A 20,906-nucleotide genomic window follows, 5' to 3' on the forward strand; every position below is an offset into this window, starting at 1 on the left:
AATTTCCGCTACCGGTTCTGGTGAACCAGTCCAAACCAACTGATTACCACCTCTAGTTCTGTGTGTCATATTTTTAATTACATAACAGTTGGGTCCCTTCTCACATCCTTATATTCCATATATGAGCCCTCACAGGACAGGAAACATGTTGCACATCTGTCATTAAAATATAACAACTACTGCTATCTCTTGTTATGCCACTACCATTGGCAGAGGACCAGGAGGTGGAGCCCATCGGCATACTGTATGGAGAGTAATATTCCCCAGCCCTGGCAGAACTAAAGGGCATCACAGAAGTGCTGGTGGTATTCCAGCTTTGGTATGAAAGTGAGCACATCTGATATGATTTTGCTAGCAGTATAGGCCTCATGGACTCCCAAAGGTTTATAATAGAAAAAATATGCAAAACCCAAAATGACTTTACAACAATGCAATAGCTCAGCCAGCACCCCACAAAACACAGTCTGGAAAAGCACCATGTTTGCTAAGACCTAGAATCCAGTAGGATAAGCATTAAAGTGACTTAACATAAAAACTGCAACAAATGAAGGTGGCTGGAGCCAAGCCATGTAAGAATTTGTATGCTAAAACCAGGATTTCAAATTGCACTCAGAAGCTTTTGGTAGTCAAAACAAGCCCACATTACAGCTATAGCATTGTTTTAAAAACATGCTGTACTCAAACTGGATTGAGAAGTATAATTGATATAGGAATTGTATGATAATACACACCAAAAGCTGTCATTCAAGAAAGTCTACTTTCTATCAGTTATTACTGATCTTTGCTCTGTAACTTATCTTGTAAAGAGATGCTCATGTGCTCTTTCAAAGGGCTTGCAGAGCTAGAGACTGAATCTGAGGTGGATTTGAGCCAAGGTGGCGCAGTGGTTAAATGCAGCACTGCAGGCTACTTCAGCTGTCTGCAGTTCAGCAGTTCGGCTGTTCAAATCCCACCAGGCTCAAGGTTGACTCAGCCTTCCATCCTTCCAAGGTGGGTAAAATGAGGACCCGGATTGTTGTTGGGGGCAATATGCTGACTCTGTAAACCGCTTAGAGAGGGCTGAAAGCCCTATGAAGCGGTATATAAGTCTAACTATTGCTATTATTGCTATTGAAAGGGGAAAATGATGGGGAACATATAGGGGTGATCATATTCTACCTATTGACAACGCCAAGAAGCCATGTTTTTTTTCTGGGCTCACTTAAAATTCCAAGAGAAGACAGCAGATTTATAATTGTTGGGGGCCGAATTATGTACATGTTTCATTTTTAACTCTTCCAATCTGGTGTACTACCCTAGTTCTCGTTTCTGGAATCTCTCTCTCCCTCTCTCTCCCCTCCCCTCTCTCCCTCCCTCTCTCCCTCTCCCTCTCTCTCTCTCTCTCTCTCAAGGTGACTCTGCCTGCAAAAAGTGAGTTTATCATTAGTTTGCAAGGTGTTATTTCCATTTAGAAATTACATCTGTGGTATTGCCCATGGTAAGACAAATTGTGCTTATGTATGTTTTTCTTTATAGATTATCAATACAAAGTAAAAAAGACCAGTTAAAATCATTGAGCTTACTTGGATAAGAGTTTAAAAGCTACATTTTATTTAGACACTTTGAGGTCATAAATATCAGTGAAAATAATTAACTGTCTTTTATCTAGCACTGCTTCTTAGTGAAGATTTTTAGGACATTTAGCCTTGTCTTAATGTTACTGCTCAGTTGAGGTTCAAAATGCACTCATATGATGTCAGAAGGGGTTGATTTAAGCTAGTTGACATGTTCCACATCAATGTGTCATATTAACTCAGCATGATCTTTATGTTTTAGCTTCAAAATGTCTTGCCTGGTGAACGATAGACTGTCAAGTATATTCAACTGATAGAACTTGGCTTCTTGTTTTACTTGGTTAATTTCCATCCTTTTCATATATTTAATGATGAATGTTGGAAAATGAGCTGTAGGTAATGTAGTGGTGACTCTCATCACTTTCCTGTGGCCACTGTCTAGATGGTCAGAAGTATTCAAAGTCAATCCATTTTCAGCTTTACTGACCTGAAATGCAGAGAATAAGGTGGTGGGCAGTTACTGTCCTGCCTCAGTCTTGAAGCAATTCCTCTAGGCTGGAATACTGCAATGTGCTCTACATGTGGCTGCCCTTGAAGAGCATCCCGCGACTACAGCTAGTCCAGAACGCGGCCGCACGAGTGATTGTGGGTGCACCTCGGTTCGCCCACATAACACCTATCCTCCGCGAGCTGCGCTGGCTACCTGTTGATCTCCGGGTGCACTTCAAGGTGCTACTTGTCACTCATAAAGCCCTCCATGGTAGTGGATCTGCGTACTTGAGAGACCGCCTCCTGCCAATTACCTCCCTGCGACCAATTAGATCGCATAGATTAGGCCTCCTCCGAGTTCCATCTGCCAGTCAGTGTCGACTGGCAACCACACGGAGGAGAGCCTTTTCAGTAGTAGCTCCGACCCTTTGGAACGATCTCCCCGTGGAGATTCGTACCCTCACCACCGTCCAGACCTTCCGCACAGCCCTTAAGACCTGGCTAGCCCGTCAGGCCTGGGGATAAAGATAATATGTCCCCACCCGAATGATGAATGAATGTTGTTTACTATTTTACTTTTATGTATTGTTTTGCGTTTATTGTCTTGTACCCTCCCTTCCTTATTTTATGTAAGCCGCCCTGAGTCCCCTCAGGGAAAAGGGCAGCCTATAAATTCTAATAAAATGAAATGAAATGAAAAAAATGAAATGAAAAATGAAATGAATCTTTTATCCTATTCCACACAAAAGAGACAGAAATAAAAAGACACAATAGTCTGATTCTATGCATTCCAAGTTGCCAGCCATGAAGACAAGAGGAAGACTGTCCAAACACTTGTCAATTTCACACCCAGTCTTGTCTGGGCTACTGAGAAGAAGCTGGAAATCTATCAGGCCAGAATTTACACAGAAAGACTTGAAACGTGAGGTACGAAAAGGAATGATGAGGCAACATCTCCTTCCAACAGGGAGACTGGGTGTCAGGGTTTAAAACCAAAATGAAAAAAGTAAACAAAAAACAAAGAAATCAGCTCAACAGTCCAACATTGATTGCATAATAAGAATTCAGAAACCTAGAACTTTTTTTCAGGATGGTATAACTTTCTTATCTAGGTGTGGCCTCTGATGCACACAAAGGAGCAAGTAGATTGGTTGATTATCACATCACATGAGTATAAATGCACACCCTATAAACTTCACCTGGGGTAAAGTACTTTCATTGTAACTGGTATACTATTCTAATAGGTGTGTCTTCCTTTTTTAATAAAAAAGTTATATTTCTTTTCTTTCCATATACATTCACAAATATACATTCTCATAAGTACTATTAATATTTATCTGTAGTCTTCTAGCATTTATCACAATCTGTTTAAAAATATAAAAAGCATAATCAGGGTCACTTTCTTGCCATCCTGTACATCCATCTTATTTTGAAACAACCCTACTCCTTCTTTCCTCCCAACCTCCCTTCTCTTCCTTCTTCTTTCTTCCTCTCCTTCCTCTTTTCTTCTTCCCCTCCCTCTCCCCCATTCCTCCTCTCTACTTCTTCTTACCTTCTCTCCTACTCTTACTACCTCTCCCTTACTTCCTCTCCTTTACCCTTTCTTCTTTTCCCTCCTCTTTCTTCCTCCTTCCATTGTTGCCCTTGCTTATTTTCTTCTTCACCCTGATGGATTTTCGGGGTGAAATTCCAGCTATCCCGGTTTCATATTTACATAAAAATAAATTTCCTCTTCCACATTTTATTTCTCTATAGTAATTCCACTTGTATATGTAGATATGTCTTCTGACCCAAGTCAAACTGGCAATGCAGAGGTTAACTAGGGTCTGTCTATTGCTCACGTATTACACTGTCAAATGACCCAACAATGGTGCTGGTGAAGCTCTCCCTCAGGCATCAGTTTTCCCTCAGTCTGGATTTTGGGGCTCCACAAACTAAGTCGTAGCTGACCCACAAGGCAAAGAGAGAAGTAACAATACTCACAAGTCCAGAGTTTCAAAAACCAAAGCACAGTCCAAGAGTCTGAAGTCCAAGAGCTAAATCCAAAGTCCACAAGCAAAATCCGAGGTTCAGAATCCAAAACCACAGTCCAAAGTTTAAGAAACAGGATCCAAGAAAGCCAGGAAGGTGCACATCAAAACAAGTAGGTATTCCCTCACAAACACACCTTCCCCAACATTGGGTTAAACACTTCCTGGCTTCCCCAGCTATTCCTTGTGAGGAGAGGCCAGCAGAGGTGGTATTCAGCAGATTCTGACCAGTCCTGAAGAACCGATAGCAGAGATTTTGAGTAGTTCAGAGAACCTGTAAATACCACCTCTGACTGGCTCCACTCTCATCTATTCTCTGCCTCCCAAGTCCCAGCTGATGGGGAGGAAATGGGGATTTTGCAGTAAGCGTCCCCTGGAGTGGGGAGAGAATGGAGATTTTACAGTATCCTTCCCCTGCCACGCCCATCAAGCCACACCCACCAAGCCACACCCACAGAACCAGGAGTAAAATTTTTGAATTCCACCACTGGAGGCCTCCTCTGACCTCCTCTGTGCCTCCCCATGCTCTGTTCTCCTCACTTGCAGATTGGGTGTTCCTTGTTAGAGATGGTCTGAAGCCGGTCATTTCTGCTGACTCTCTGCAGCTGCTCCATTCCTGCAGGCAACTTTCCATCTGGTCATCTGCCCCCCACTCACTGGCAGATGGTCCTGGGAATACCTCATCCTGAGTCCCTGGACTCTCCCCTCATTTGGAGGGGATTGTGCCCTCCCCATCAGATGAGGACTCTTCCTCCTCATCTTCTGAACCAGGATCTAATGAAGCCATGATAGGTTATGTGGCGCAACTGATATATGCAAACAGAGTTCTGTAACAATAAACATGGAGCTATATATGATTACTCAGTGGTGTAAAAGGTAATGGTAATCCAAATTGGTGGAAATTGTTTGAAAGGTTTTTCCTTTGTAAATATGTTTTATTTTCATTTTCATTTCATACAGTCACATGTATACTGTGCATAACCAGGGCCATATAACATTGAGCAATAAACACAGCCATCCTTGTCAACAATACTCCCCAAAATACAAACCCAATACACCACTTCAGCCCTCCATACACCCTTTCTTTCACCCCCCTCCAACTTTCCTTTCTCCCCTACAACATTCCCCTCTACCCTACTTCCCCTCCCCCTCTATCACTCCTCTCTCCCAATACACTCCCTCCCTTCCATCTCACCCTCCCTCCTATCCTCTCTCCCACCCTCTCTACCCCTCTTTCTTCTTTCCTTCTGCTCCTCCCTTCAGTGTATTTCTACTATCTATCAATATATTCAGCTTCCTATTTTTACACTAGAATTAAAAAAGCAACAGTATACAAGTGCAATCATGTTACTTTAAATTTGAAAGGTTTTATTAAACATGGTCAGGCTTTACTAAATATAACTTAGGAATGGATGTGAATTTTCAGTCTTAACCCTTACAATGAGTTCAGGAACATCTGCTGTCAGAGTTAGCATCACGTGAAAAGAAGTATTTTTTAGGGAATGATTTTGTCATCTGAGAACTGATCCTTTCGGGTTGTGGCAGTCTCTTCCCCCTTCTCTCTCCAAAATGGGCATTTGGTTGATATTATATTTAAGTATCCACTTACACAAGGATTTATATGGTTATTTTTTTAAAAAAAAATAGTATTCTGAATGAATGAGTCCTTATATATATTTCAGTCTGCTACTCCAAATGATTGGCACGTGAAACACGCAAAAAGAACTACTAGACGGATACTTTGTAGAGTTTGAAATTCTTAAAAGCTTTCCCCTGAATCATGTTGCTGGGGGAGGAAATTGAGAACAAGAGTTAAAATAGATTAGAAAAGCTGTAAATGTTTCCCTCTTGGTGGTTTTGCTTTCTTTTACCATGCATCCGAAATTCCCATTCGCTTTGGAGTTACAGTACCAATCCACTTTTCTTCTGCCTGTGGACAAATCAATAGCAAATCACTCATTACTCACTGAGTACATAGGAAACAAATCTGTAGAAGTCCAGATCAAAGAAGGTGCTGATGGCCTCCCAAATTGAAGCTTACCCCTATAAATCATCTCTACCTATAGCCTCTTGAGATGTCTGAAACGGCTCTGCTAAGAAACCAGTGTAAAAAGTACTTAAAACTTTTCAACAGTCTCATTTGTTGCTATCTGCACTGCTGGTGGATTTTGCACCCTGTTTTTTGCTTCCATATTTAAGGCTGCATTCTTTATACAGTAGAACCTCTGTTCATGAATGCTTCTGACCACAACCAAATTGGGTTCCGACCAACAAATTCACATTTTTTTTTCTCACGGCCGATTTCCCCTTCTGTGCCATCTTTTTCCCTAAGCCCCAAATTTCGAAAATTAGATTCAGGTCATGACCAAATCAGATTGCAACTAAAGTTATGGAATGAATTATGACCAGAGGTTCTACTATATCTAGCAAGGACAGCAAACTGAAATCTCCATTTAGTCCAGCATTCTGCCAGAACACTTCATAATTTTCTGCAACATCCTGTACAAATGTGTTGAAAGAAACCATGCTGAATAAAATGAAATGTAGCATGTGGAAGAGTATTGCATTTTAGTTTCAATTCATAGGTTCAGAAATCACAAATTTGAAACTATATCATCATCAACATCAGAAATCATGAAAGATTTATTTATGGTGGCTTACAAAAACATCAAACATCAAATGTATGTAGAGTATCTATCTAAATAGATACCTTTCACCCTGGCTTGGCTGATAAGAAGTCGAACTCTGTGGCTTAGTGGTTAACACATCTGCCTAAGATGCAATACAGCACAGGTTCGATTCCCAGTAAGGGTATGGCTAGCTGATGAGAGCTAAATAGCTTGAAATAGATCTATACTAGTCTCCCTTTATTTATTTATCAGCACAAATACAACAAATGTAACAAAAAGGCAACAGTAAAAATATTGGGTTTCTGTCTGCATGGTCTCTTGTGACAAGCTGAGTGACAGAGAATGGAAGTAGTGATCTTCCTCCAGTGGTGGGTTTCTAAAAAATTTTGAACCTACTCTGTGGGTGTGGCCTCCTTTGTGGGAGTGGCTTGCTGGCCATGTGTTTTCTCTCTCTCTCTCTTTCCTTCCTTTTGTCTCTCTGTCCCTTTTTCCTTTTTTCTTTCATCCCTCTCTCACTTTTTCTTTCTTTTTATTTATTCATTTCTTCCTTTATTTCTCTTTCTCTCTCTCTCTCTCTCTCTCTCTCTCTCTCTCTCTCTCTCTCTCTCTCTCTCTCTCTGTGTGTGTGTGTGTGTGTGTGTGTGTGTGTGTGTTGGTTTTCAAAAAAATTTGGAACCTCTTCTGTAGGTATGGCCTGCTTTCCAGGTCCACTGGTGGAACCTCTTCTAACCGGTTCGGTAGATTTGACGAACCAGTTCTACTGAACTGGTGCGAACTGGTAGGAACCCACCTCTGTCTTCCTCCCATATTTGGGCATACCGGGGGTTGTAAATAAATAAATAAATAAATAAATAATAAATAAATAAATAAATAAATAAATAAATAAATAAATAAATAAATATCTCCCTAATAATGGTATAATAGTACAATTTAATAAACAAAAAGTAATTAGTACAATTCAGAGTAAGTAAACATCCTCGTCATGTCAAGTAATGAGAAACGACACAAGGAGTTGATCAGAGTAGTGTGTTTATCACTATACTACTTGCCTATACACAGGAATCTCACCAGACTAAAGCACTCTCAACACAATACTAAACTCTGTGAAGTTTTATGGAGGAACGCCTCTCATCCTCTTCTTCCCCATCAGCAACCCAAGGCTAGCCATATTTTTGCTCCTCCCTTCAACTCAGTTCCAGATTTCTCCACAATCCAGTTTTACACGATCCACTATCATTCCTCAATGGAAAATATTGGCAATGTTTATGCTTCTCCTTATTCCTGAATTTCTATTCTCCCTGCATATGATAGGTTAGGTGCACAGGTGCCCCTTTGGGGTTTTCTTGTTGCAGACTACACACATTCCCCCCTATTTCTTGCCCTTCATTGTTGGCTTCTATGTGGACCAGTCTTTACCATTTAGGAATTGTTCCTTCCTCTCCAGATCATGGTCTTTCTCTTTCCCTGATGTTTGTTCATATGGGTATCTTTGTCCCATCCCACTCCCATATTTTCTCTTTTGATACTAAAACAGAATGTTTCTTATTCCCTTCCCTCCCAATTGTAGTATTGTTGCTCTAATGCTATAATATTCAAAAGAAAAGGTGTCCAAGCTGTTCCTACCTTCTGAGATTTGCAGAAAATGTATAATAAAGAACTCTGGTGGCACAATAGAATGCAGCATTGCAGACGAATTCTGCCCTCAGCCAGGAGTTTGATCCTGATGGGACTCAACCTTTCATTCTTCCAAGGTTAGTAAAATGAGAATCCAGATTGTTGGGGGCAATATGCTGACTCCAGCATATTGAATATGTGAACAAAAGGTGCTGTGAAGCATGATGGGGTGGTATATATGTCTATTGCAATTGCTATAATAAAAAAACTAACAGTCCAACATCATATACCAAAGTAGCAATACTTCTATGATGCAACTTAAAGAAGTGGGCAGGAGTTCGGATAGCATGAGGAGTGAGCTATCCCAAATGAGCCTGGGAAGAAACTGGTAGGGTATCCCATGGGGGATTTAAGGGTTGGATGAAGCAGGAATTTCTAGAGGTAAGTTCAATTTATTGATTTAATAGATCATTACTGGAACGAGTACAGGATTATTTTTTTAATTTTTGGGGGAGAATATGGCAGCTTACAGTCCAAGGTGAAATTATCAGGCCCTAGAGGGGTCAAAGCATGAGGGGTGAGGATTTTTCATTGACTTAATAATGGATCAATTGCAGAGAACATAGCATCTGCCCCTATCCCGCCCCCCCCCCGCCATGTCCAACAAAACAGCTTTACTGGACTGTCATCAGTCATCTGAGAAAAGGGTAGAGGTGGGTTCCTGCCGGTTCACCCCGTATCGGGCAAACCAATAGTGGTGGCAGTGGGAGGCTCCGCCCACCTACCCAGACGCTTCTGCACATGCACAGAAGTGTCACATGATTGCCAAGCATGCACGCATGCACGAGTGAACCGGTAGTAAAATAAATTGCAACCCACCACTGAAAAAGGGAAATGTCAGGTTCTGCAGGCAATATCAGCTGCAGCTACAACTAGATTGAAATGAAGTCCTGAAGCCTCTCTATTCCAAAAGCTGAGATGGTTGAGGTTGAAAAACAGAACATTTGAATCAAAGCTAGAAAACATGGGTGGAAGTTTCACGTCTAATGGCCTAAGAAGAAGAGGAGGTCATCTGTTTCCCCTTCAGGAAGCCGTAGGAGGTCCTATAGTGATGATGATGGGCCAAGCAGAAAGTCGGCTTTGTATTAAAAATCAATGACCTATGCAATTACTCGATTTCCCCCTCATCTTGTGGTCTTGAGTTTTCATTCCTGTTTGTCTGGCTGTGTAACCAAGCTTCCTGATCTCCGCTTTCTTTTATTTTGTTTGCGAGTGAAGAATTCATTTTATTGTATTTTTGCCACATTCCAATTTAATTATATATTGAGCTAGACTGTCTTCATAGGAAAATCTTTTCTAATTGTATTGAAGCGGGGAAAAGTTTTGATAATCACCAGAAATTAAAACTTTTTAGTTCTTTGGACTTTTTGTTTAGTGGGAGTACTATACTATAGAGTTCTGATCCACTTTGGAATTTCTTTGTAACCTAGTCAAATGGGATTCCTTCCTTTCTTGTAGTGCGCGTCTATTGATTTTGAGAGTTTCTCATATGTGTTGTCTTCTTTTTGTTTGAATTATTGCTATTATTGCTATTCTGTTTTTTGGTTGGTTGGTTTTTTTACATGCCTATTGAATGAGGAATGTGATTAAGGCTGAGGCAAATTATGAAAGAAATATTCATCATTGTAACACAAGTTTCTCTCATTCTTGTTTATGTATCCTTGCTTGTGTGCATGAATGGGGTCAAGTTTACAGTGCAATGTTACTTTCCTTATTTTGATTATAAAGTCTTTGTTAGTGTGGTTGTCTCTGACTCAGAGTAATTTGTTGATTGGAAAGATATCTTCCTTCCTTCCTTCCTTCCTTCCTTCCTTCCTTCCTTCCTTCCTTCCTTCCTTCCTTCCTTCTTTCCTCCCTTCTTTTCCTCCCTGCCTCCCTCCCTCCCTCCTTCCCCCCTACCTAATGCCAGAGTGGGAATTTGATCCCGTGATTTGGGATTCAGAAAATATGTAAAAAAACAGGTGAACAAGCATTCACTCTTAAGAAAGGTTATCATTCCCTTGTTCCTTCAATCAATGTGTAAGATCTCCTATATGAGGTTCAACTCACACATAAGCTACTCTTAAAAATCAAGAGAGTCTCCTAGGCACTGTTCTAAGCTATTGTACATTAGGGATTGGCAAATCTGTCTGTTTTTGTTTCTTCAGATTGTTCCTATTGCCAATATATCAACTTGGATTTTCTGAGTTTTTTCTGTTTTGCAACTATGTCTGATTCTGCTCAAAAAGAAAAAAAGGAGGCACTTAAATTTTGGTACATATTCCTCCAAGTATTTTCTGTTTTCAAATTTGCCTAACCTATGCTGTTTTTGTGAACACTACTGCATAATTTGGTGCATTTAATATAATAGTTTCATGAACATAGTCATTTTACAACAGTGTTTTGCTTAATATAATATTTGAAAATGTTGGCAAAACTGCATTGCAAAATACAGAGAAATTTTGAAATGTCAATATATTGTGCAGCATTTATAATATGCCTCTGTCTAGATAAAAATTATGACAATCAAAATTGGAGATCTCCTTTAGTTCTTTCTGCTGGTTTCAGAGCTCTATTACATACAAGCTGGGCATGTAATTTCACTTTGTTCTTGAATATAGCACTCACTCAGAAATAATTCCCACTGATTTCCATGGTTGCCAAATCTGCTTATTTTTTTCCTAGTTGGGGAACAGAAGGGAAGCAGAGTCCACTTACAATCTGAAGAATTGAGGCCTTCGTCAACTTTATTTTTTTTTCTTCCACCCATCATTTCCCCCCTTTCGTGTCATGTATCTTTTAGGCCACCTATATTAGAACTACATTTCCCACAATGCTAGTTTGTATATTTAGAAGATATTGCAATTTAAAAGCTACCTTAGTTTGTGGTTGTTGACTTGGTTTGTGAGGTTTTTGGACTGAAGAATAGAAAGAAATTGTAGAAATCATCAACACAATTATTTATGAAAAAAATGCTTGTATTTCCCATAACACTAACCAGTGGTGGGATCCTCCCGATTTTACAACCGGTTCGGTGATCGCGCGATTTGCACATGTGTGCACAGTTTGAAGAAATCTGCACTTTCAGGTTTCTTTGGAGGAGTAACACAGCTGATCCCCGTGGCAATCTGCAATCTGCTTTTCTGGGTGAATCAGTTGAAAAGATAAAGGCAGGACAATAGCATAGGCAGGCAGGTGGGTCCATCTGATTGTCGGGACGAACCAATTCACTCCCAGCGGATCTACCTGTTTGCCCGAACCAGTCTGAACCAGTAGAATCCCACCCCTGACACTAACAAATCTATGTATATTACTATTACTAAGTTTAACACCTAGTTGCAATCTAAATCCGCTTGTTCAAGAAATTGGCCTTGGAACAGAACTGAATTCAAAATATCCTCAATCCTATACACACTTTTATGGGGATAGGGCACAAATAAAATCAATGGGACTTCCTGAATAGAACTGTGTCGGACTGTACTGAGAGTGTATGTATATCTGTGCACCCTCCCTCCCTCCCTCTCCTTATTAAAGATAGGCCTTCTGCAGCCAATTTCTGTTCATCAAAAGAAGCTAGATTAAGCACATTATATCTGGAATTATCTCTCTTCACAATTAGTATTGTCTGCTCTTTCTGTGACATGAAGACCAGGAACCTCAATTATTCTTTGATCTTCCCCACAAGCAAGATAATAATTGGAAGTTGACAAAATTCATGCACAGATTGGAGGCTATTGATTTCTGTTTGTCTTGCATCTTAGCATCTGCACGGCAATTGTCATGTATACTAAAACATGAGATTTATTGTTTCATATGATGATAACTAAATCAGGTTACATAGACACAGGTTATTGGCACCTTGTTCATTATTAAGCATGGTGAGGATAAGATCTGATTACTTTTTGCTGTTGTTTAGAAGGGCTGCAATTATTTACATATATGCCAATAAATACTAGCTTGTTAGATATGGCAAGAATCATTTAAAATCTTCTTCAAAAGCTTCTAACAGAATTACTTCTGATTATTCCTTTTCAGCATCCAAAGCCTTATTGTTTTTATAGAACTTCAAATCCTCTTTGAGCACAGGCCACTAATAGCTTCTATTGCATTGAGGTGACATTCACTTCCCCCTGTCCTAACTTGTTGTTCTGTTTTCCAGCAGACCTGCAAATGCCACAGTGAAGCAACTTTAAGGCCAGTGGGCTAGCAGTTTCCAAGGTCTGTGGACCAGCTGTTAAATAAGTTGAATTCATAAATAGATCTCTGGTGTTCAAGTCAGACTGAATTTGGTTTGGTTCCCAACAGGGTAAACTGTTTTCTCACATTCCTTTCAATTCTATCAAGTCCGGCTGCAAAACCTGTAATAGATCTTTGGCAATGGAAAGAGCAAGCATTGGGAAAGGATTGGAGGCAAATTGTCTCCTGATTCCTTGTCTCTAGCTCTTAATACACTGTACCAGATTTTAGACCCATGATTAGCTTCCAAAATAATCACAACAACAAAGACCATTGTAATACATCATTGCTTTTGAAACTTCCAATTGAATCTTGGGCCTTTTGAGCATTCCAGAACCAGAAGGATAGTTGGGAGGGAGGGGGAAGGTTTCTTCCTACACTCCAAACCTGTTTCTTTTTTCTTTTTTAATGATTGATAGACAACTGGTAGCTATGCCAGCTAACTGAAAGGAAGGGAGATGAGTTGGAAGTTCAAATGGAAAACAGAGCTCATTTGGAAAAGAGAGGAGGATTTTAAGGGTCAGGAGGAAAATGAGACAGTCACTGGAAAGGGACAGAAACAAATCATTCTCAGATGAGGCTAGAATTTGAAAGACTCATCTAGCGACTTGAAAGCATGAAAATGCAAGTAGATAAATAGGTACCATTTCAGTGGGAAGATAATAGTGTTCCTTGCGCTTTGGCATATAGCTATGCTGGCCACATTACCATGGAAAATATCTTCAGACAATGCTGGCTCCCTCAGCCAAGAGTTAAATATGACTGGACGATGAAAACCTTTACCTTTAGCATTTAACACAAATATAAGCTTTGAACTAACTCTTAGCAGATCCTGAGGTACTTGCATATAAAAAAGATTCAGATGTACTGTAATTCTTATGATCTTCATGTTGGTCTCAGAAAGACCCCTAAAGAGGTTCAGTGGTACTTTGGGTACTCAACTGCTCTGAAATTCATCAAATTTGGTACTCAATGTGTTTTGACGTGAACATTTTGTCCTGGCACTTATCATTTGCTTGGTACTCAACGAACAAGCTAGAGCTGGTTGGTATCAGCTGCCTCATAACTCACTACATTATTTCTTATGGGAAAATTTGGTTTGGTACTCATCACATCTCCTGGAACCAATTAATGATGAGTACCGAGGTATTGCTGAATTGTCATTCTCTACAGAGAACATTGAGCTAGATGGGCTACTGATGTGAAACAATGGCAGCAGTGGTGAAATTCAATTTTTTTTTTACTACCGGTTCTGTGAGCATGACTTGGTGGGCGTGACAGGGGAAGGATACAGCAAAATCCCCATTCCCTCCCCCCTCTGGGGCTAGCCAGAGGTGGTATTGGCCAGCTAACTACTCAAAATTTCTGCTACCGGTTCTCCAGAACCTGTCAGAACCGGCTGAATTTTACCCCTGAATGGCAGAGTTTACATATTTGACTGCAGACCATACAAAGTAGCTTCATGCACTGCTCCAAGTCATGTCTCCTTTCTGCTATTTCACCATTTAACTTTCTGAGCTGCTGTTTTTAGACTTGGTTTCATTTTTGTCTAAAGCTTGAACTATCCTTTAGAGCACTATATCCTATCCTGGGAAAATGTTCATATAGAGCCCAGGTGGCGCAGTGGTTAGGGTGCAGTACTGCAGGCCATTTCAGCTGACTGCTATCTGCAGTTCAGTGGTTCAAAACTCTCCGGCTCAAGGTTGACTCAGCCTTCCATCCTTCCGAGGTGGGTGAAATGAGGACCCAGACTGTGGGGGCAATATGCTGACTCTGTAAAACTGCTTAGAGAGGGCTGAAAGCCCTATGAAGCGGTATATAAGTCTAACTGCTATTGCTATTGCTATTGCTAGAGGATGGCTAATGTATTTTTAAAATTAAATAAAATTAAATAAAATAAACAATTTATATTATTCTGATTCACAAATAATGTTAACCCCAAGCCATCATTCACAAACAATAGTGGCTTGATTCATACAACTCATTAAGCCAAATCCACTCAAATCACAATAAGAATCAAGATAGTATTGTAGAGTGTAATTTCTTTGTTTCTGCAACAGCATCCTTAAATGTATTAAATAGCTTGTTAGAAATAACCGCACACTAACAACACCACATTGGTCTAATAAAATGAATCATTTCATTCTAGTTATGCAAATATGCAGGCTTTATTTTTTGATACAAAGTTAGAAACAAATTGCTATAGTGTGGAATATTCTTATTCCATTTCTAATACATTCTCTATTCTCCTTCAAATGATTAGTCAGCATTATCTATCTTCTGGGCATGAAAGAGTTTTTTGGGGGATTGGGATGGGGCTTTTAAAAGATTTCATCTACTTCCACACACTTGTTTGTTTTATGATCTTGCCAGATTTAGAGATTTTTTTAAACTCTCATTTTGGTTCATAATGTGTTCTATATCCGAAATGCAAGAAAAGGAATTATACCGTAACGGACACCTTTATTCATATATACAAATATTTACTACAGAGAAAGGTTAATTCTGACATTTCCTGGTTGTTTTACTTGCTGTTTAAAGAGGCTTCAAAAATGCTAACATTCTGGTTCTAATGTCAAAGAAGCTTAGTAAAATCATTTACTTTTAAAATCATTTATTGATAAAAGATATATGTGGGGGGAAAAAGCGAGGTGACCAGACTCATTTCTTTCCTGCTCTGTTCAGCACTGTTGATCTGATCTAATATTTGAAAGAAAAAATAATAATGCTTTTCTGCCCTGATATAGCTGGTCAAGTGTTTCCCCCCCTTCCGTTGTGGTCTTAACCCAATTATAGAATCTTTGAAATGTCTTCAGTGAAATATATCACAATATAAAGGAACCTATGCATTTCCAAAGATTGCAAACACAGGACATGATAGGCAATCTTAAAAAAAAAGACAAAAGGGGTTAAAACACCATTTCTTCATGGAAATTATCACTTATATATTATTTAAAATAAGTGTTTAATAAACACGTTGGATTTTCCTAGAACTCAAGCCAATTTGTAATCACACAGCAGACTTTCAGTTTCTCTGATATATCAATTCTATCTGTTTTGTGCATTTCTTCCCCTGCATTAAGTGTTCAACAGCTTAAATTCCTGAGAAGGTAAGTGTTGGAGCTTCCCAGCAAACAATGCATCACATTTAGATATCCATATTTTCTTCAAAGATCAAGCCATGATAACCCTTATAGCTGCAGCAGACTGGAAGGATTATATGATTTTATACAACTGTTGTGAGAAGATACATTCAGATTGAGCTATTTATTCACTATACCCCCCCAAAACAACATTATGAATCAAGCAAAAGTTTACACTTGTTGCAATGCACTAGTGCAGGGCAATGGTGGGTACCTACCAGTTCGGACCGGTTCGGAACTGATAGTAGCTTGGCAACCTGTTCTGGAACCGGCAGGGCTCAGGCCTGCCACACCCCTGAATTGGTTCTCCTGGTGGCACCATAGATGACGTCATCTTATTTTTTGTTTCTGCGCATGGGCAAAGCAGTTTTAATTGTACTGCGCACATGCGGCACATCCCTGAGCAAACCGACAGTACTCTCTGCTGGAACCCACCCCTGGTGCAGGGGTGTAAAACTCGCAGCCCACAGACCAAATGTGTCACAGGCTGGCCACGCCCACCCTCATTTTAGCAAAGGGGAAAAAGTCACGATATGTCACGTAGTGACAACGTGATGATGCAAGTTTGACAGCCCCTCCACTAGTGGAAGAAGGAGATGTATAATCATTTGTTGCTCAAAATTACCAATGTATTGCTCTCAGGAGGAATCTAATACGACCCTTTGCAAAGTTAATCTTTCATTGAATGCTTGAAAAGTTCTCATTTAGATCATTTCCTAAGTCAGGAAATATCTCTTGGGGTATTACAATTCAAGGGAATAAGTCAAATGAATTCATGCACCTTTTCCATGCACCTTTTCCATCTCTTGCTATGGCCTGCTTTTCTAGCCTGACTTATCAAGGAGTTCAGTCCTGTAATTCCCCAGTTCCTGAGAATTCTGTCCTGATATATCTGTAGGATACCAAGCTGGGAAATCTCAGAAGCAATTCATCCATCAGAGAAATTTGAAATAATGTCAGGGCCTTCTTCAAATAATCGAAAGTATTGGTTTTTCTTATGCTGATAATTGATCTATGTGATTGTATCTTCCTTTATCGATGCATCACCAGTAAAGGCAAACATGCTCCCAGTCCATTAGTACAAACATCGGAGGAGTATTGCTTGTGTAATCAGAGGCCTTGGAGATTTGTGGTGGTACCAGCCTCTCCTTTTTTGGCTGAGTGTGTCTTCTTTAATTTTCTTCCTGTGGCAGAGCTGTTTCCTTTGTGCATTGTACATAATATGATTCTGCTAAAGAAGATTTAATATGATTCTGTAAGTAGCTTCAGGGAGTGGGGGAATGGCCAGATTTCATAATATGATATTGCATTTCATATTATAGGCTATGGTTTAAGTGTCAGCTGTAATGTTATCATTGTGATTAGAAAGGCCTGCAGCTTCAGCTGAACTAGAAAACAAGCTGCAAGTAACTTCAAGATACCCTAAACACTGCAGTTCCCACTCTTCAGCAGTAAATCTGAGACTGCAGCATTTGGCTTGTGTCTGTGTCTGCAAATGATTTTTAAGCAGCAGAAGAAGAAGATGCCAAGTTTACATTCTGGGGTTTGTTTATTTTTTTATTTTTTTAAAGCAGCAAAAGGCTACTTGGATAATTAACTCATTAATTAACCTACATTTTAATTTATTCTCTTTAAATCCCCAAAGACATCAAGCAATTAATATTACAGGGAAATAAAAGAGACCATGGCCCAGGGTAACACAGAAAATATTTAAAGGCACCAGGCTATTTTATATCTTCAGGTGCCTCCTGGGTATAGGCGGAGCCTGCGATGGAGATTAAGTACAGGATGTGAATTGCGTAGAGCAGGGGTGTCAAACTCACATTGTCACAGCAGTGTCATGTGATGCATTGGGACCTTTTTCCCCTTTGCTAAACAGGGTGTGAGTGTGGGCAGTGCATGATGCATCCAGCCTATCAGAGGTGGGTTCCTACCAGAATCGGTAGAACCGGTTCGTCAAATCTACCGAACCGGTTAGAAGAGGTTCCACCAGTGGACCCGGAAAGCAGGCCACACCTACAGAAGAGGTTCCAAACATTTTTGAAACCCACCCCTGGTCCTTGGATATGATTATTCTACACTATCATGCTCATATTTATAAAACTCAGTGCCTCTGTGAAAGGTAAGGATGACTACTGCGTTTGTGGGGCAATCAGAACATTGCGTGTGTTGAAGTTGTTTTAACGCAAACCAAAGATGCCTTTTAAAAAACAAGTTTACATCATATTCTTATGCATACCAGTGCTGTGTGTGAGGGAATTTAAGGTGGTTCTGACAAGTGTCGTGGCATCTTCATATCCGGTCACATGGGCGGCAAGCCACTCCCATCCGGTCACATGGGCGGCAAGCCACTCCCACAAAGGAGGCCACACCCACAGAGTAGGTTCGAACAATTTTTGAAACCCACCACTGCAGCCCATGGAACAGGAGGTTGACAGCCCTGGTATAGAGTGAGGGCTAAAAGGCATGGAGAGCAGACTGCCTTCTGATTTAAGCTTCTTTTAAAAGGTAACTCATTAAATTTCATGGAAAAGAATCCTTCCTCCCTTCTGAGATCAATTTGGTGAAGTTCCATTGGTGTGGTTTGGAATCTTGAATCTATTGGAATTTAAATTGTCTCAGATCTTTCATTGTAACCTCTCTACTGGTTTTTCAGATTCCTGGATTAGTTGAGAAGTGTGATTCACTATTCCCCTTTTTGTGGTGCAACACTCGGTCGAGAGGTTTTCTTAGAGTTCAGTTCAAGACCAAGGTAAGTCAACATGCCAGGCCTTCTTCCAAAGACTTTTCCAGATCAAGAAGCTTTTGATAACTAAGACAGATCCTAAGTAAAGCAATGAATTTTTTAAAAGCCACAGTCTTTTTCATTGCTTAAGAAATATTTTGCCAAATTTGAAAACAGTTTTCTGCATTTTGATATGGCTACTCTTCATAGTATATCTGTGAATTTGAGCAGCTTGAGTAAGAGAGGGACCGGGTTTGGGGATTTGGGGTGGGGTGGGGTGTTAGGATCAAGAAATAATACCATGTGGGACAGAGAGATGGGAAATCCTATCATTTTATAAAATAAAGCAAATTTCCCTGATTTTTATTTATCCTTCAATTAAAAGAATCATATAGCAATAGCACTAATAATAGTACCTAGACTTTTATACTATTTCAATGTACTTTACAGTTCTCTCTAAGCAGGTTCTGACAGGTTCTGGAGAACTGATAGCAGAAATTTTGAGTAGTTCAGATAACTGGCAAATGCCTCTCTGGCTGACCCCTGGAATGGGGTTTGATTGGAGATTTTGCAGTATCCTTTCCCTGCCACACCCACCAGGCCACACCCACCAAGCCACACCACACCCACCAAACCACTCCCACAGAACCAGTAGTAAAAAAAATGTGATTTTCACCGATGTCTCTAAACAGTTTACAGAGTCAGCATATTGTCCCCAACAATCTGGCTCCTCATTTTACTGACCTCGGAAAGACGAAGTCAACCTTGAGCCAATCAGAATCAAACTGCTGGCAGTCAGTAGAATTAGTCTCCAGTATTGCATTCTAACCACTGCACCATCACAGCTCTATAATACCATTTCCACTTAGTATCATTGGTCACAACATGGAATGAAATAATAAGACTGTCTTTTGCATTTAGGTTAAGCATGAATTGATGGTGGATGAAGTTCCAATTCTAAATTCCAAATCAGGAATTATGTCATTATATAAAAAGGACTCCTAATTTGGAACATGATGCACCATCAGTGGTGAATGATGATCCTATATAGGCTGAGCTGCCGTTTCTTCTCTTGGAATTTCTTGGTTGGAATGATAAACATACTGTCAGCCCTTTCTTTGCTGGTAATCTGAAAATTTAAATACTTTTAGTAGTAATCTGAAAAGTTTAATGCCTTTACTAGACTATCTGAGAATTGAATTGAATTGAATTTATTGCACTTATATGCTGCCCTTTTCCCCGAAGGGGACTCAGGGCGGCTCACAATCCAAGTCAGGGAAGGGGATACAGATAAGGGATAAAAAGACGAACAAAAACAATACACAATTTAAAAGCACACAACAACCATACTATTCGAGGGGGGGGGCAAAAGCTCTTTAGCCCCAGGCCTGTCGGAACAGCCAGGTTTTAAGGGCTTTGCGGAAGGCCTGGAGGGTGGTGAGGGTTCGAATCTCCACGGGGAGCTCGTTCCAGAGGGTCGGAGCAGCCACAGAGAAGGCTCTCCTCCGGGTAGTCGCCAGCTGGCATTGGCCGGCGGATGGAATTCGGAGGAGGCCTAATCTGTGGGATCTGATCGGTCTATTGGAGGTAATTGGCAGCAGGCGGTCTCTCAAGTACCCAGGCCCAATACCATGAAGGGCTTTGTATATGTAATTGAATCAGGGTGCCTCCCTTTTGTAGCTTATGGAAGTAACAAAATGTTCTGCTCTTAACACATCATAAGCACAGCTCAGAATTTAAAAGGGGGACAAGAAGTGTTTTTATGATTTTATGAGTGCTAAAAGCAGAACACTTTGTTATTTCCATGAGCTACAAAAATGGAGAGGCCCTAATTCAGTTACATTCTCAGCCTAGTAAAGTTATTAATCTTTTCAGATTACTACTAAAGGTATTAAATTTTTCAGATTACCAGCAAAGGCAGGGCTGACAGTGTGTTTATCATTCCAACCAAGACATTCCCAGAAAAGGAAATGGCAGCTCAGCTGCTTCACACTCCTGAAAGCAGCACATACAATGTGTGTTAAAAACAAGGTTATGAAACGATGCTATTTTCTTCCAACTTTAAAAGAAAAAAAATCCCCCAAAACACACAAAATTATTTCATCTGTCCACAAAGGGAATGCGTTGTTCTTTTCATTATTTCATCCAACTCAAACTCAGAAAAAACAACAACAAGACAAAAGCTTTAAAATAGCTCCAATTTCAATATATGTAAAATGGGATGTGATGGTTCAATCTTTTCAACATATTATTATCTTAAATTTCTGTTTATCCACCTGCTCAAGTTGTAAGAAAGATCAGCTCTCTTGTGAAATCTAACTGCAATTTTGGATGGGGTCAAAATAGGCAGCAGCTATCAGAATCGTGGTTATTTTCTCCTTTCTCGCCATCCAAAGTCCATCCAAGAGCCCACCTCCACCCATTAAGAAGACTTTTTTTAAATACTC

This window comes from Thamnophis sirtalis, unplaced genomic scaffold, assembly GCF_051295495.1.
Source record: "Thamnophis sirtalis isolate CommonGarterSnake01/CBP01778 unplaced genomic scaffold, rThaSir2_p1.2 scaffold_2, whole genome shotgun sequence".
NCBI classification, from domain to species: Eukaryota; Metazoa; Chordata; class Lepidosauria; order Squamata; family Natricidae; genus Thamnophis; species Thamnophis sirtalis.